We start from the raw sequence: 14903 nt of genomic DNA on the forward strand, positions 1-14903 counted from the left end.
TATTTTAAAAATTAGCTGCCTGGCAACATAAATGTGCAGATATTAAAATGAATTGCATGCCTTCCAACTATTTCTGTTACTTGGCTAAATTTAGAACCCTGTAGAGCTTCTGCAGAATTGAAATCTCAGGGGATTTTAATAGTGAAGACAGATAATATTTGGCTCTTCGAAATAAGGTGGAAAAAAAATAGCTTCAAATTAATTTTTGCACTGTCACCTGGGCTACTTAATTAAGGCACGGAGGCCAGTGAAAAGTCAAAACTGTTCTGAGAATTTTATTTGACTGTTGCTGAAAATTTGTTGGAGTTTAGATTCTGGGTGGTGAAAGGGATAATTTTTTTCCTCCTCCTAGGTGAATTGCTGGAGGCTATCCACTCTCCTTTCTCCAATGTCTCTTCAGATTATGCTTGATAAGTGCAGTTCTTTATACTTCACCAGGATGGATGAGGCAATACATCTGAGTTAGAGATCAGGTGAGCATTATGGTTGGGTACTGGTGGGTGAGTTTTATGACACTAGAATTGCTTTGCATATGTGTGGATTCAGACTAGTCTAGGATATTTTGAGGAGAAACTTATTCAGTGTATATTTAACTGTATGTGAAATAAAAATCTCTTGATGGAGTTGGATAGACATAAAAAATAGCAAATAAAAGGAATGGTAGTTTGAGTAACTAATTTAAATGTAAGTTAAAATAGGGACAGATTTTATATAGAGTGTATATGATGTGTTTACTACCTGACTTGGCAATTGGAAATGTAAGGCTTTGGTGCTACTATGGTAAGAAATTTTGAGGACATTAGAAAAATGCCCCTAAATTATTGTAAACCAAGAAAATTCCCAGAGTGGAATGTAGGTTTTTTTATTTTCTGGCCCTGGATTTATACAAATGGTGAAATGTAAAAAAATTGAAAGACAGATCTGCATCTTATTCTCATCGTAAGCCCATGTGCCCTTTTTTTTTCCCTGCTCTCAATAGACTTACTGTTTAGTAAGACAAATGCCATGAGGAGGTAGTAGGATGGTTTTTCTTTTCTTTTTTTCTTATCTCTTCATAAATACCAAGGATTTCTCTTATGGTTAGGTGAAAAAGTCAGTTATTTTAAAACATTTCTAAAAAGGATAAAGGGGCTATAAATCAACTCTTGACACTTATAAGTACACTAATAGACTTGTTTTCCAGTGCTCTTGGACTCCAGTTAGATGGTGAGTTCTTTTTTCCCGGGCTTTGTGACTATTTCTTTGGGCAAACTTTCTTTATATTATAGCTGAAATTTTTATTAAAGAATTTTAGTGTGTTTAGTCAACCACTTAGATAATAAACTTTCTATTTAAACCTGCTGCTGCTGCTGCTGCTAAGTCGCTTCAGTCGTGCCCGACTCTGTGAGACCCCATAGATGGCAGCCCACCAGGCTCCCCCGTCCCTGGGATTCTCCAGGCAAGAACAGTGGAATGGGTTGCCATTTCCTTCTCCATTGCATGAAAGTGAAAAGTGAAAGTGAAGTCGCTCAGTCGTGTCCGACTCTCAGCGACCCCATGGACTGCAGCCCACCAGGCTCCTCCATCCATGGGATTCTCCAGGCAAGAGTACTGGAGTGGGGTGCCATTGCCTTCTCCGTATTTAAACCTAGTAATGTATAATTTTGTTTTTGTGAAAGAGTATAAATACTCAAGTTCCCATTTGAATTCTGGGAGGAAAGCTTGTGCTTATTAACTTGCCCTAGCTTTCTGGAGACTCATCATTTTGATGTTATAAAGGGAACCTCAGTTAAATTTGAAAAAGAAAATATTATATGCTTTACTAGAGTAAAATCTTAGTAGTCTTTGGGGTGACAGGGAAGACTGTTGCATTTTTTCCCTAGCTCCCAGGGATTTTCAGAGACACCTTGAGTATCAGATAAGGTATTTGGGACCATTAGAAAAGTCTTAGGACCATTTTAAGGCTATGGGATCAAAAAAATTTTTATGTGCATTAAAAGACCTTACTGGCTAGCTGTGGAGATAAACTTGATAATTTATGAACAAAACAACAGTAGATATAGTGGGTTAGATTCTATAGTATAGATGGAATGTTGTAGAATTTAGTTGTATCTAACTGTGCAGTATGCTGCTGCTGCTAAGTCGCTTCAGTCGTGTCCGACTCTGTGTCATCCCATAGACTGCAGCCCACCAGGCTCCTCTGTCCCTGGGATTCTCCACGCAAGAACACTGGAGTGGGTTGCCATTTCCTTCTCCAATGCATGAAAGTGAAAAGTGAAAGTGAAGTCGCTCAGTTGTGTCTGACTCCTAGCGACCCCATAGACTACACAGCCTACCAGGCTCCTCCGTCCAACAAATATAAAAGAAAAAAGATAGAAATCAATGTAGGAAGTATGGATAGAGGTAGGAATTGAACTGGGCTTCAATAAAAGATAAGTATATAAAATTTATTTCATTTCAGTGGCTATATTTCAAATATTTATATTTTTCTGAGAGTTGCTTATTTAAATAACTTTACTATGAAAAATTTCAAACATTTGAAAGCAGTGGAATAGTTAAATGAACTTCCATATGAAGTTGTTAGCTTGTGGCTACTCTTACTTCGTCTGTAATCCTATCCCCTTTCCTGACTGTCTTGAAGAGAATCTGGTGTATGATTTCACCCTGAATATTTCAGTATATACCCCTAAATAATGACTTTAAAGACATAATATCAATACCATTTATACTTCTAAAATAATAAATAGTAATTCCTGAATATTAAATATTTGGTGTTCATATTTCCCTGACTGTATCATATTTTCTAAACAGCTTGTATGTTTAGTCAAATAAAGTCTGTATCTTGTAGTTGGTCAATATATGTTTAAAAATCACTTAATCTGAAAAATTCCCCCTCTCCTTTTTTTTTCCCCTAGTGTATTTGTTGAAGAAACTTGGTTATCTGTCCACTAATTTCCCACAAAGTGGATTTGATCAGATTCAGTGTTTTTGGCTAGAATACTTTATAGTGTACTTCCATTAGGAGGAAGTGTGTGATGTCTATGAGTCTAATTTTCATGATGTCAGCAGCCATTGTTGAACCTTGTCTACATCCTTTATTGAATTTCATTAGTGGTTATAAAATGATGATATTCAATTTGTATTATTTTAAAATTTATTTTAGCTTGAATTTTTTTTAGCAGTTTTATTTTTTAGTATTTATTTGTTTTCTTTTTGGCTACTCTGGGTCTTCATTGCTGTGTGTGGGCTTTCTCCAGTTGAAGTGAGTGGGAGCTTCTCTTTAGACGTGGCGTGCAGGCTTCTCATTGTGGTGGCTTCTTGTTGCAGAGCACGGGCTCTAGGGTGCGCGGGCTTCAACAGTTGTGATACATGGGCTTAGTTGCTCTGCGGCATGTGAAATCTTCCTGGACCAGGGATCAAACCCATGTCCCCTGCATTGGCAGGCGGATTCTTAACCACTGGACTACTAGGGAAGTCCTGGAATACTTTTATAAAGGGATACTTCCCTCATTATTTACTTGGTTACTTTCAGGTGTATTTTATACAGCAAAGGTGAGACAGTTGCTTTGAATTTTCATTTTAATTAATGAATCTTTATTTTCAAAATAGTTTGTTCACTGCTGCTGCTAGTGACTGTTAAGTTTTTTGAATTGTCATTATGAACTCATCAATTTAAATATATTGATGTGTTTCAGTCTTATTTCTTTTTTGTTATTGATGTCTCATTGATTAACTCATAATGGCAAATGGAAACCTCTTTAAGTTGGCTTCAGTGTCCTTTTTTTAAAAAAAAAAAACCTTTTCCGTTTTGGCTACACTGCACAGTTTGTGTGATCTTAGTAGACTGAACCTGGGACCTTGGCAGTGAGAGTGGAATCATAATCACTGGACCACCAGGGAATTCCCTCCAGTGTTCTTTTCATGTGATCCTCCTAGTTTCTTTGTTTTCTGGTCTGACCTGATATTCAGAGATCCTCTTTTTCATTTACATTCATGGGCATGTAACAGCCATTGCCCCTTTTTTGGGAAATGGTGTTTAGAAGCCACAGTCTGGGTGCAAGAGGCACTATTACCTCGTGGATTGTTCATTATTTCTTGCTGTTTTTAGTGAAGAAGGCTAGGAAATAAGGTTTTTGTCTTTTTGAAAGCAAGTGTATTACAAGTTTGTTTCAGTATTTCCAATTCAAAGACAGGACTATAGATTTTTAAGTTCAGTATCTTTAATCTTATAGATTTGTATTTTTCAGATTGTGAAAATAATAATGTAATTATCATAAGAAATTTAAATAATTCAAAAAATGTAAAAGGTGAAGACCCTGACCCTTCCCCAGAACCGTTAGTTAACTACTTAACACAATTAATTTAAAGCCTTCATAGTGGATATTTTTTTCTTGTTTTTAAATTGAAGTATAGTTGATCTATATTATTAGTTTCAGGTGTACAGCATAGTGAGCCAGTATTTTTACAGATTATACTCAGTTAAAAGTTATTATAAGATAGTGCCTCTAATTTCCTGTGCTATATAATATATCCTTGTTGGTTATCTATTTTATATGTAGTAGTTTGTATCTCTTAACTCCATACCCTTAATTTGCTCCACACCCCTTTCCTCTCACCTCTGGTAACCACTAGTTTGTTGTTGTTTCACTGGAGAAGGAAATGGCACCCCACTCCAGTGTTCTTGCCTGGAGAATCCCAGGGACGGCGGAGCCTGGTGGGCTGCCGTCTCTGGGGTCTCACAGAGTCGGACACGACTGAAGCGACTTAGCAGTTTGTTGTTTTATATCTGTGAGTCTGTTGCTTTTTTGTGTGTATTTTCATTTGTATTATTCTAATTTTTCTTTATTTTTCCTTTAAAATTTTTACTTATTTACTTTTAATCAAAGTGTGGTTGATTTACTCTGTTGTTGTTAGTTTCTGGTGTGCAACAAACTAATTCAGTTATACATGTAAATATATTCTTTTTCATACTCTTTTTCATTATGGTTTTTTATAAGATACTGAATGTAATTACCTGTGCTATACAGTAGGATCTCATTGTTTATCCATTCTATATATAATAATTTGCATTTGCTAGTCCCAACTTCCCAATCCAACCCTCCCTTGCCCCCTATTGTATTATGTTTTAGATTCTGCGTATAAGTGATACACAGTATTTATCTTTCTCTGTTTGACCTATTTCACTAAGCATAAAATTTTCTGGGTCCATCCATATTGCTGCAGATGGCTGGATTTCATTCCTTTTTATGGCTGAGGAATATGTTTTGTGTATTGTGTGTGTGTGTGTTTGTGTGTATCTCAGTCTCACATTTTCTTTATCCATTCATAGGTTGATGAGCATGTTGTAGTGGTGGTTTAGTCGCTAACTCATGTCCCACTCTGCAACCCCGTGGACTGTAACCCACCAGGGTTCTCTGTCCATGGGGATTCTCCAGGCAAGAATACTGGATGGGTTGCCATTTCCTTCTCCAGGGGGTCTTCCCAACCCAGGGATTGAACCTGGGTCTCCTGCATTAGAGGCAGATTCTTTACCATCTCAGCTTTGAGAGAAGCCACGAGCATCTTGGTTGCTTCCTTATCTTGGCCATTGTAAATAGTGCTTCATGGATATTGGGGTGCATGTATCTTTTTGAATTAGTATTTTCATTTTCTTCAGATATATGCCCTGGAATGGAATTGCTGGATCCTCTGGTATTTCTATTTTTAGTTTTTTTGAGGAAACGTCATACTGTTTTCCATAGTGACTCTTCCAAATTATATTTCCACTAATAGTGTACCAAGGGTTCCCTTTTCTCTGCATTCTTTCCAGTGTGAAGTAAGTCAGAAAGAGAAAGAAAAATACCATATGATACCACTTACATGTTCATAGCAGCACTATTCACAATAGCCAAAACAATGAATACAACCTAAATGTCCATCAACAGAGGAATGGATAAGGAAGATGTGGTACATATATACAGTGGAATACTATTCAACCATAAAAAGAACAAAATAACACCATTTACAGCAACATGGATGCAACTAGAGATTATCATACTAATTGAAGAAAGTCAGAAAGAGAAATACCTTATTATATCACTTATATGCAGAATCTAAAATATGGCACAAACGAACCTGTTTACAAAACAGAAACAGACTTGTTGACATAGAGAACAGACTGGTTGCTAAGAGCCAGGGAGAAGGATAGATTGGGAGTTTGAAATTAGCAGATGCAAACTATTCAGTTCAGTTCAGTCACTCAATTGTGTCCGATGCTTTGCGACCCCATGAATTGCAGCACGCCAGGCCTCCCTGTCCATCACCAACTCCCAGAGTTCACTCAAACTCACGTCCATCGAGTCAGTGATGCCATCCAGCCATCTCATCCTCTGTCGTCCCCTTCTCCTCCTTCCCCCAATCCCTCCCAGCATCAGAGTCTTTTCCAATGAGTCAACTCTTCGCATGAGGTGGCCAAAGTACTGGAGTTTCAGCTTTAGCATCATTCCTTCCAGTGAACACCCAGGACTGATCTCCTTTGGAATGGACTGGTTGGATCTTCTTGCAGTCCAAGCTACTCGCAAGAGTCTTCTCCAACATCACAGTTCAAAAGCATCAATTCTTCGGCGCTCAGCTTTTTCACAGTCCAACTCTCACATCCATACATGACCACAGGAAAAACCATAGCCTTGACTAGACGGACCTTTGTTGGCAAAGTAATGTCTCTGCTTTTCAATATGCTATCTGCTGCTGCTGCTGCTAAGTCGCTTCAGTCGTGTCCGACTCTGTGCAACCCCATAGACGGTAGCCCACCAGGCTTCCCTGTCCCTGGGATTCTCCAAGCAAGAACACTGGAGTGGGTTGCCATTTCCTTCTCCAGAATATGCTATCTAGGTTGGTCATAACTTTCCTTCCAAGGAGTAAGCGTCTTTTAATTTCATGGCTGCAATCGCCATCTGCAGTGATTTTGGAACCCAAAAAAATAAAGTCTGACACTGTTTCCACTGTTTCCCCATCTATTTGCCATGAAGTGATGGGACCAGATGCCCATGATCTTAGTTTTCTGAATGTTGAGCTTTAAGCCAACTTTTTCACTCTCCTCTTTCACTTTCATTCATTTTTAGGTTGGTGCAAATGTAATTGCCGTGCTGGACCATGAATTTTAAATACATATAACTAGGCTCAAAGAGTCAGACACAACTGAAGCAACTTAGCACACACACAAGTACATCTTTACTAATCAAGATAGGAACCATTAAAATCAACATACTTTTTTATTTTATTTTTCAATCAACACATTTTTGCCAGTGAAAAATGTTTGTTTATTCCTGTAGTGTGAATATCTGTGCTTCAGGATTCGTCGAACTCTTGGAAAGTATTTTCTGCCTCCTGCTGGTTGTGGAAGCATTTCCCCTGCAGAAAGCTGTTAAGATGCTTGAAGAAGTGGTGGTTGGTCAGGTGAACGTGGCAGATGAGGCAAAACTTCGTAGCCAATTTATTCAACTTCTGAAGCGTTGGTTGTCCTGGAGAAGAACTGGGTCCTTTCTGTTGACTGATAGCAGCTGCAGGCATTGTAGTTTTCAGTGCATCTTACTGATTTGCTGAGCATACTTATCAGATGTAACAATTTCGCTGGGATTCAGAAAGCTGTAGTGAATTAGATTGGCAGCAGACCACCAAACAGTGACCATGACCTTTTTTTTTGGTTCAGGTTTGGCTTTGGGAATGCTTTGGAGCTTCTTGGTGCATTCACTGAGCTGGTTGTTGATGATTGTCATATAAAATCCACTTTTCATTGCACGTCATGATCCAATCAAGAAATGGTTCATTGTTGCCTAGAATAAGAGAAGATGACAATTCAAAAGGACAATTTTTTTGATTTTTGATCAGTTCATGAGGTACCCACTTATTAAGCTTTTTACCTTTCCAGTTTGCTTCAAATTCCATATGGTTGATGGTGACTTCTTTAGCAACTTCTCATATAATTTTAAGAGGATCAGCTTTGATGATGGTGCTCAGTTGTCATTACCTTCCGATGACCGACCACTATGCTCCTCATCTTCAAGGCTCTTGTCTCCTTTGTAAAACTTCTTGAGTCACCACTGCACTATATGTTCATTAGCAGTTCCTGAGCCAAATGCGTTTTTGATGTTGTGGTTGTCTCCTCTGCTTTTTACAACCCATTTTTGAACTTGAATAAGAAAATCACTTGAATTTTCTTTTTGTCTAACATCATTTCCATAATCTAAAGTGTATATAAAACAAACAACAAGTAATGTCATCAGCAAAAAAAAAACATAGAACAAGAAATACACATTAAAATGATGTATAACATAACCATATTTATTTAAGAATGTATTCCAGTATCATGACAAATTTCAACAGTGCAAAGCTGCAATTACTTTTGCACCAGCCTAATGTGTGTGTGTGCGTGTGTGTGTGTGTGTGTGTGTGTGTGTGTGTGTGTGATGGATAAACAACAAGGTCCTACTGTAGAGCACAGGGAACTATATTCAATATCCTGTGATAAACCATAAGGGAAAAGACTATGAAAAAATATATAGTATGTGTATAACTGAACCACTTTGCTATACAGTAGAAATGAACATGACATTGTAAATCAACTATACTTGAAAAAAATAAAAAATTTTAAAAAGACATTAGGGATTAACATTTTCTGAGGCTGGAAAAAGAAAGATAAGAAGTTATTCCTAATGTGAAAAATTACGTATTTTTAGATTTGCTCTTTGAATTGGTGTCACATTTATATGGTATAAGGTTCTACTGACAGAAAAAAGTAGAGTGAAATTTTCTTCTTTTTCCTACCATATAAACCAGTCATTTCCTCTTTCCAGGGGCAACTAGGGTTACCAGTTTTTGTGTATCCTGTGCACTTACAAGCATGAAATATACACATACATGAAAATGTGTCTATGTTCTTTTCTTCCTTTTTTAAAAAATGATTGTCTTGTACTTTTCTTACACATACATCAAGTTGTATGTGTTGTTGTGATTCAGACTTAGAACATAACATCAAAAATTTCCTTATTCTTGTTTGCATCTGTACAGTATTATGGGCTGTGTATGAAGTTTCTATCATTTACAATATTTATGGTTATTATTGTGCTATGTTATCAGTAAGGTTTTTAAGGCAAATCTCTACAATTTAAGATACTTTTAGGGGAAGAGTTGAGCACAGGGGCAAATCAGGAGTAGTTATGTGTGTTTCTTATTTAAGTAAGTTACATACATTTTTGCAAGCATTTTCCCTACTCTTTTCATAGTGACTTGTAACTCTTCAAAAAAAAAAGCATTTTGACTTTTTTCTCAGTTATAAACAGTGCTGCATGAATAACTTTGTACATATGTTATTTTGCATATTTGTAATAATTATTAAGATAATTTTCTAAAGGTATATACTTTGCAGTTTTTATAAACATTGTAAAATTGACTTCTAAATATATATGAAGTTTACATTTCTACCAGTAGTTGATTCGAGATTTGAGAGATAGGATTTAGTCATGGTGGATACATATAAAATAACCACTTTGAAATGTTTCCACACATGTATATTTGGTGTGCATTCAGCTTAGCCTAGTTCATTCAACACAGTTAACTGAGTGCCTCTGAACCAACGTAGTCTTTGCTCTCATAAGCAACTATAGCTGATTAAGCTATCAGGGAAGGCTTTCTGCAAGAGCAGAGCCTTGAAGGACAAGTGGGGCAGGGGAAATTCTAGATTAGCAGTTCTCAAATCTTAGTCTGACTTTTTAACTCTTTAAAAAATTATTACAGACTCCAAAGAACTTTTATTTATGTGGGTTATATTTGCCAATATTTACTATTTAGAAATTAAAACTCAGGAAACATTTAAATATTTATTAATTCATTAAAAATAGTAAATTCCTTACATATTACTGTATGACACACTTTAATTTTTTATATATAATTTTTAATTAAAGATTGCACTTCACTTGCAGTTACTAAAATATTGGCTATATTCCCTGCATTGTACAATACATCCTTATAGCCTATTTTATAACCAAAGAAATGCAAAAAAGCAAAATGGCTGTCTAAGAAGGCCTTACAAATAGCTGTGAAAAGAAGGGAAGCGAAAAGCAAAGGAGAAAAGGAAAGATATAAACATCTAAATGCAGAGTTCCAAAGAAGAGCAAGAAGAGATAAGAAAGCCTTCCTCAGCGATCAATGCAAAGAAATAGAGGAAAACAATAGAGTGGGAAAGACTAGAGATCGCGTCAAGAAAATTAGAGATACCAAGGGAACATTTCATGCAAAGATGGGCACAATAAAGGACAGAAATGGTATGGACCTAACAGAAGCAGAAGATATTAAGAAGAGGTGGCAAGAATACACAGAAGAACTGTACAAAAAAGATCTTCATGACCCTGATAATCATGATGATGTGATCACTCATCTAGAGCTAGACATCCTGGAATGTGAAGTCAAGTGGGCCTAGCATCACTACGAACAAAGCTAGTGGAGGTGATGGAATTCCAGTTGAGCTATTTCAAATCCTAAAAGATGCTGCTGTTAAAGTGCTGCACTCAGTATGCCAGCAAATTTGGAAAACTCAGCAGTGGCCACAGGACTGGAAGGGGTCAGTTTTCATTCCATTGCCAAAGACAATGCCAAAAAATGCTCAAACTACCACACAATTGCACTCATCTCACATGCTAATAAAGTAATGCTTAAAATTCTCCAAGCCAGACTTCAGCAATACGTGAACGGTGAACTTCCAGCTGTTCAAGCTGGTTTTAGAAAAGGCAAAGGAACCAGAGATCAAATCACAAACATCCGCTGGATCATTTCTGGCTTTATTGACTATGCCAAAGCCTTTGACTGTGTGGATCACAATAAACCGTGGAAAATTCTGAAAGAGTTGGGAATACCAACCACCTGACCTGCCTCTTGAGAAACCTGTATGCAGGTCAGGAAGCAACAGTTAGAACTGGACATGGAACAACAGACTGGTTCCTAATAAGGAATACGTCAAGGCTGTCATGAGAAACGCTGGGCTGGATGAAGCACAAGCTGGAATCAAGATTGCTGGGAGAAATATCAATAACCTCAGATATGCAGATGACACCACCCTTATGCCAGAAAGTGAAGAAGAACTAAAGAGCCTCTTGATGAAAGTGAAAGAGGAGAGTGAAAAAGTTGGCTTAAAGCTCAATGTTCAGAAAACTAAGATCATGCATCTGGTCCCATCACTTCATGGCACATAGATGGAGAAACAGTGGAAACAGTGGCTGACTTTATTTTTCTGGGCTCCAAAATCACTGCAGATGGTGACTGCAGCCATGAAATTAAAAGATGCTTACTCCTTGGAAGGAAAGTTATGACCAACCTAGACAGCGTATTAAAAAGCAGAGACATTGCCAACAAAGGTCCATCTAGTCAAAGCTATGGTTTTTCCAGTGGTCATGTATGCATGTGAGAGTTGGACTGTAAAGAAAGTTGAGCGCTGAAGAATGGATGCTTTTGAACTGTAGTGTTGGAGAAGACTCTTGGGAGTCCCTTGGACTGCAAGGAGATCCAACCAGTCCATTCTAAAGGAGATCAGTCCTGGGTGTTCATTGGAAGGACTGATGTTGAAGCTGAAACTCCAATACTTTGGCCACATGATGCGAAGAGCTGACTCATTTGAAAAGACTCTGATGCTGGGAAAGAGTGAGGACAGGAGGAGAAGGGGACGACAGGATGAGATGGCTGGATGGCATTACTGACTCGATGGACATGGGTTTGGGTGAACTCCGGGAGTTGGTGATGGACAGGGAGGCCTGGCGTGCTGCGGTTCACGGGTTCGAAGAGTCAGACACGATTGAGGGACTGAACTGAGTTTCTGTCTCCCACTCTCCCACCCCTGTGTTGCCTGCTCGTGCCCACCCCCCACCCCTCCCCCTAGTAACCACTGATTTGTTCTCTGTATCTGTAAGTCTGCTTTTTTATGTTCATTAGTTTGTTGTATTTTTTAGATTTGACATATAAGTAACATCACATAGTATTTGCCTTTCTCTCTTTGTCTTATTTCATTTAGCATAATGCCCTTCAAGTCCACCCATGTTGCTGCAAATGGCAAAATTTTGTTCTTTTTTATGGCTGAGTAATATTCCTGTGTGTGTGTGTGCACACGTGCCTACATGTATGTGTGTATATACACACACAGTAGAATTGCTGGGTCATATGGTAATGGCACCCCACTCCAGTACTCTTGCCTGGAAAATCCCATGGATGGAGGACCCTGGTGGGCCGCAGTCCATGGGGTCGCTAAGAGTCGGGAACGACAGAGCGACATCACTTTCACTTTTCACTTTCATGCTTTGGAGAGCAAAATGGTAACCGACTCCATTGTTCTTTCCTGGAGAATCCCAGGGACGGGGGAGCCTGGTGGACTGCCATCTATGGGGATGTACAGAGTCGGACACGACTGAAGCGACTTAGCAGCAGCAGTAGCATGGTAGTTCTGTTTTTAGCTTTTTGAGGAGCCTGCATACTGTTTTCCACAGTGGCTGCTCCAGTTTATGTTCCTGCCAACGATGTACAAGGATTCCCTTTCCTCCTCATCCTTGCCGACATTTGTCATTAATGTTCTTTTTTCTTACAGCCATCCTGTGAGGTGGTATCTCATTGTGGTTTTGATTTCCATTTCCAGTGATGTTGAGCATCTTCTCCTGTGCCTGTTGACCATTTCTATTTCCTCTTTGGAAAATCACCTATTCACTTCTTCTGCCCATTTTTTTTATAATATACTTTTTAATGAAAACACTAATTTTTAAAAAAAATTTATTTTATTGAGGTATAGTTGATTTACAATGTTGCATTAATTTCTGCTGTACAGCAAAGTGATTCATTATACAGAAACACACAAATATATATATATATATATACACTTATTCATATTCTTTTCCATTATGATTTATTACTAGATGCTGAATATAATTTCCATCATCCTGTATATAATAGTTTGTATCTACTAATCCCAAACTCCCAATCTATCTCTCCCCCACCCCCTGACATTGACAACCATAAGTCTGTTCTCTGTGAGTCTATTTCTGTTTTGTAGATAAATTCATTGTGTCTTTTTGTTGTTGTTATTTTAATTTTTGGCTACGCTGTGCTGCATGTGGGATCTTCCCTGATTAGGGGTCAAACCCATACCTCCTGCATTGGAGGTGCAGAATCTTTTTTTTTTGGAGGTGCAGAATCTTAATCAAGGACTATGAGGGAAGTCCCCATTGTGCCATATTTTAGATTCCTCGTACAAGTGATATCATATGGTATTTGTCTTTCCAGCTTACTTCACGTAGTGTGATAATTTCTAGGTCCATGTTGCCTCAAATGGTATTATTTCATTCTTTTTTATGGCTGAATAGTATTTCATTGTGTGTGTGTGTGTGTGTGTATGTATATATACCACATCTTATTTATCCATTCATGTGTCGATGGACATTTAGGTTGTATCTGTGTCTTAGCTTTTGTAAATAGTGCTACTTTGAACAAAAGGGTGTATGTGTCTCTTTGGATTACAGTTTTTTCCAGGTGTATAGCCAGGAGTAGGATTGCTGGATCATTTGGTAATTCTACTTTTAGTTTTCTGAGGGACGTCCATACTCTTTTCTGTGGTGACTGTACCAATTTTCATTCCTACCAACAGTGTAGGAGGGTTCCCTTTTCTCTACACCCTATTCAGCATTTGTTACTTGTGTGTGTATATATATATATTTAGGTGCAGGGTCATAGTTATTGCACACAGGATCTTCACTCTGTTGCAGCATACCAGATCTTTAGTTGTGGCATGTGGAATCTAGTTCCCTGACCAGGACTGAACCCAGATTCCCTGCATTGGGAGTGCAGAGTCTTAGCCACTGGACTACCAGAGAAGTCCCTGAGCTCCACTTCCTGATGGGAATTGCTGCAAATAATCTATGGCCATGTTTAACCTATAACACTGGGCATTCCTTTTCCTTGTTCCTCTTCTTTTGTCTTCTTGCTCTTTCTCCCTCCTTTTCTCACCTCCCTTCCTTCCTTCAAGTTAAGTGGATAGTTGGTGGATTTTTAAAAATTACCTTGCCTTGCCTTGTCTTTTTCTTGAAGTTCATGTTAGAACAAAGCTTACTTGGTTAAAGGATTTCTTCTGTGATTTCTTGGTGTGGGGAAGGACCAGATATTTTTAGGTCTTGACTTTGTAACTTCTTTTCAAATTACCTTAGTAGTACCAAATATCTCTTAATACAGGAGAGATTAGTTTTTTCTTCAGGTGATTTTGATCTTAAAAAAAAATCCTTTTATTTGTAATTGCTAAGGTTTAACATTCTAGTCCTTTTATGATCTCTGTTCCCAGCCATTCAGTCATTCAGAAGTTACTTGTTAGTCATCCAGAGTTCCTGAAGTGGGTCTGAAATGGCAACTTTTTTCCATGGTGCTCATTGAAGTCAGGAAAGGAAAGGTTCCCTATCAGGAGAAGGTATCTGGATTGCAGTTGTCTTGAGTGGACAGTGTTTTTCACATGTGAAATCAGTAAGAATTTTGGGTAAGGTGCAGATGTCAGTGACCTGTCAGCCCATCAGGATAAATCAGCTCAAGTCCTAAATGAGGTGACAATGTCAGCACAATGAGCCCCTTGCCCTGAGTTTATTGGGCCTCTCGTTAAGGTAGCTGTCATAGCCCTTATTTTAAAGAAAAGTCTGAGTATTTGTTCAAGATTCAGCTGACTTTAAACATTATTTATTTTGGAGGGGGAAGGTCACTTTCAGTATAGATGCACCATTGGAAGTGACGTGTGGCTGTTCTTCAGATTATAGCCATTTTCATTTGCCCAAGTGTTACAGTTGTTCGCATCTTTTAAACTTGTCTCTAGGTGACTAGAGGCAACAGGTGACTGTTTCTCTGAGTAAGTTTAATTAATTGTCTTGGGTCCCAGACAAGTA

At 38.1% G+C, this 14903-nt stretch overlaps 1 protein-coding gene across 22 annotated transcripts in view; it reads left to right on the top strand.

Moving 5' to 3' along the window:
* The window catches only part of R3HDM2 (R3H domain containing 2), a 160173-nt gene that overhangs the window by 32132 nt on the left and 113138 nt on the right, over nucleotides 1-14903 (top strand). For 18 of the 22 annotated variants that reach the window (XM_070789409.1, XM_070789406.1, XM_070789408.1 and 15 more), the window contains exon 2: nucleotides 353-473. The exons of the other annotated variants lie outside the window; for them this stretch is intronic. The gene's annotated coding sequence lies outside the window, so the exon portion shown is untranslated. The remainder of the gene's footprint in view (nucleotides 1-352; nucleotides 474-14903) is intronic. 22 annotated transcript variants of the gene reach the window in all.

This window comes from Bos indicus, chromosome 5 (genome assembly GCF_029378745.1).
Source record: "Bos indicus isolate NIAB-ARS_2022 breed Sahiwal x Tharparkar chromosome 5, NIAB-ARS_B.indTharparkar_mat_pri_1.0, whole genome shotgun sequence".
Lineage (NCBI taxonomy): Eukaryota > Metazoa > Chordata > Mammalia > Artiodactyla > Bovidae > Bos > Bos indicus.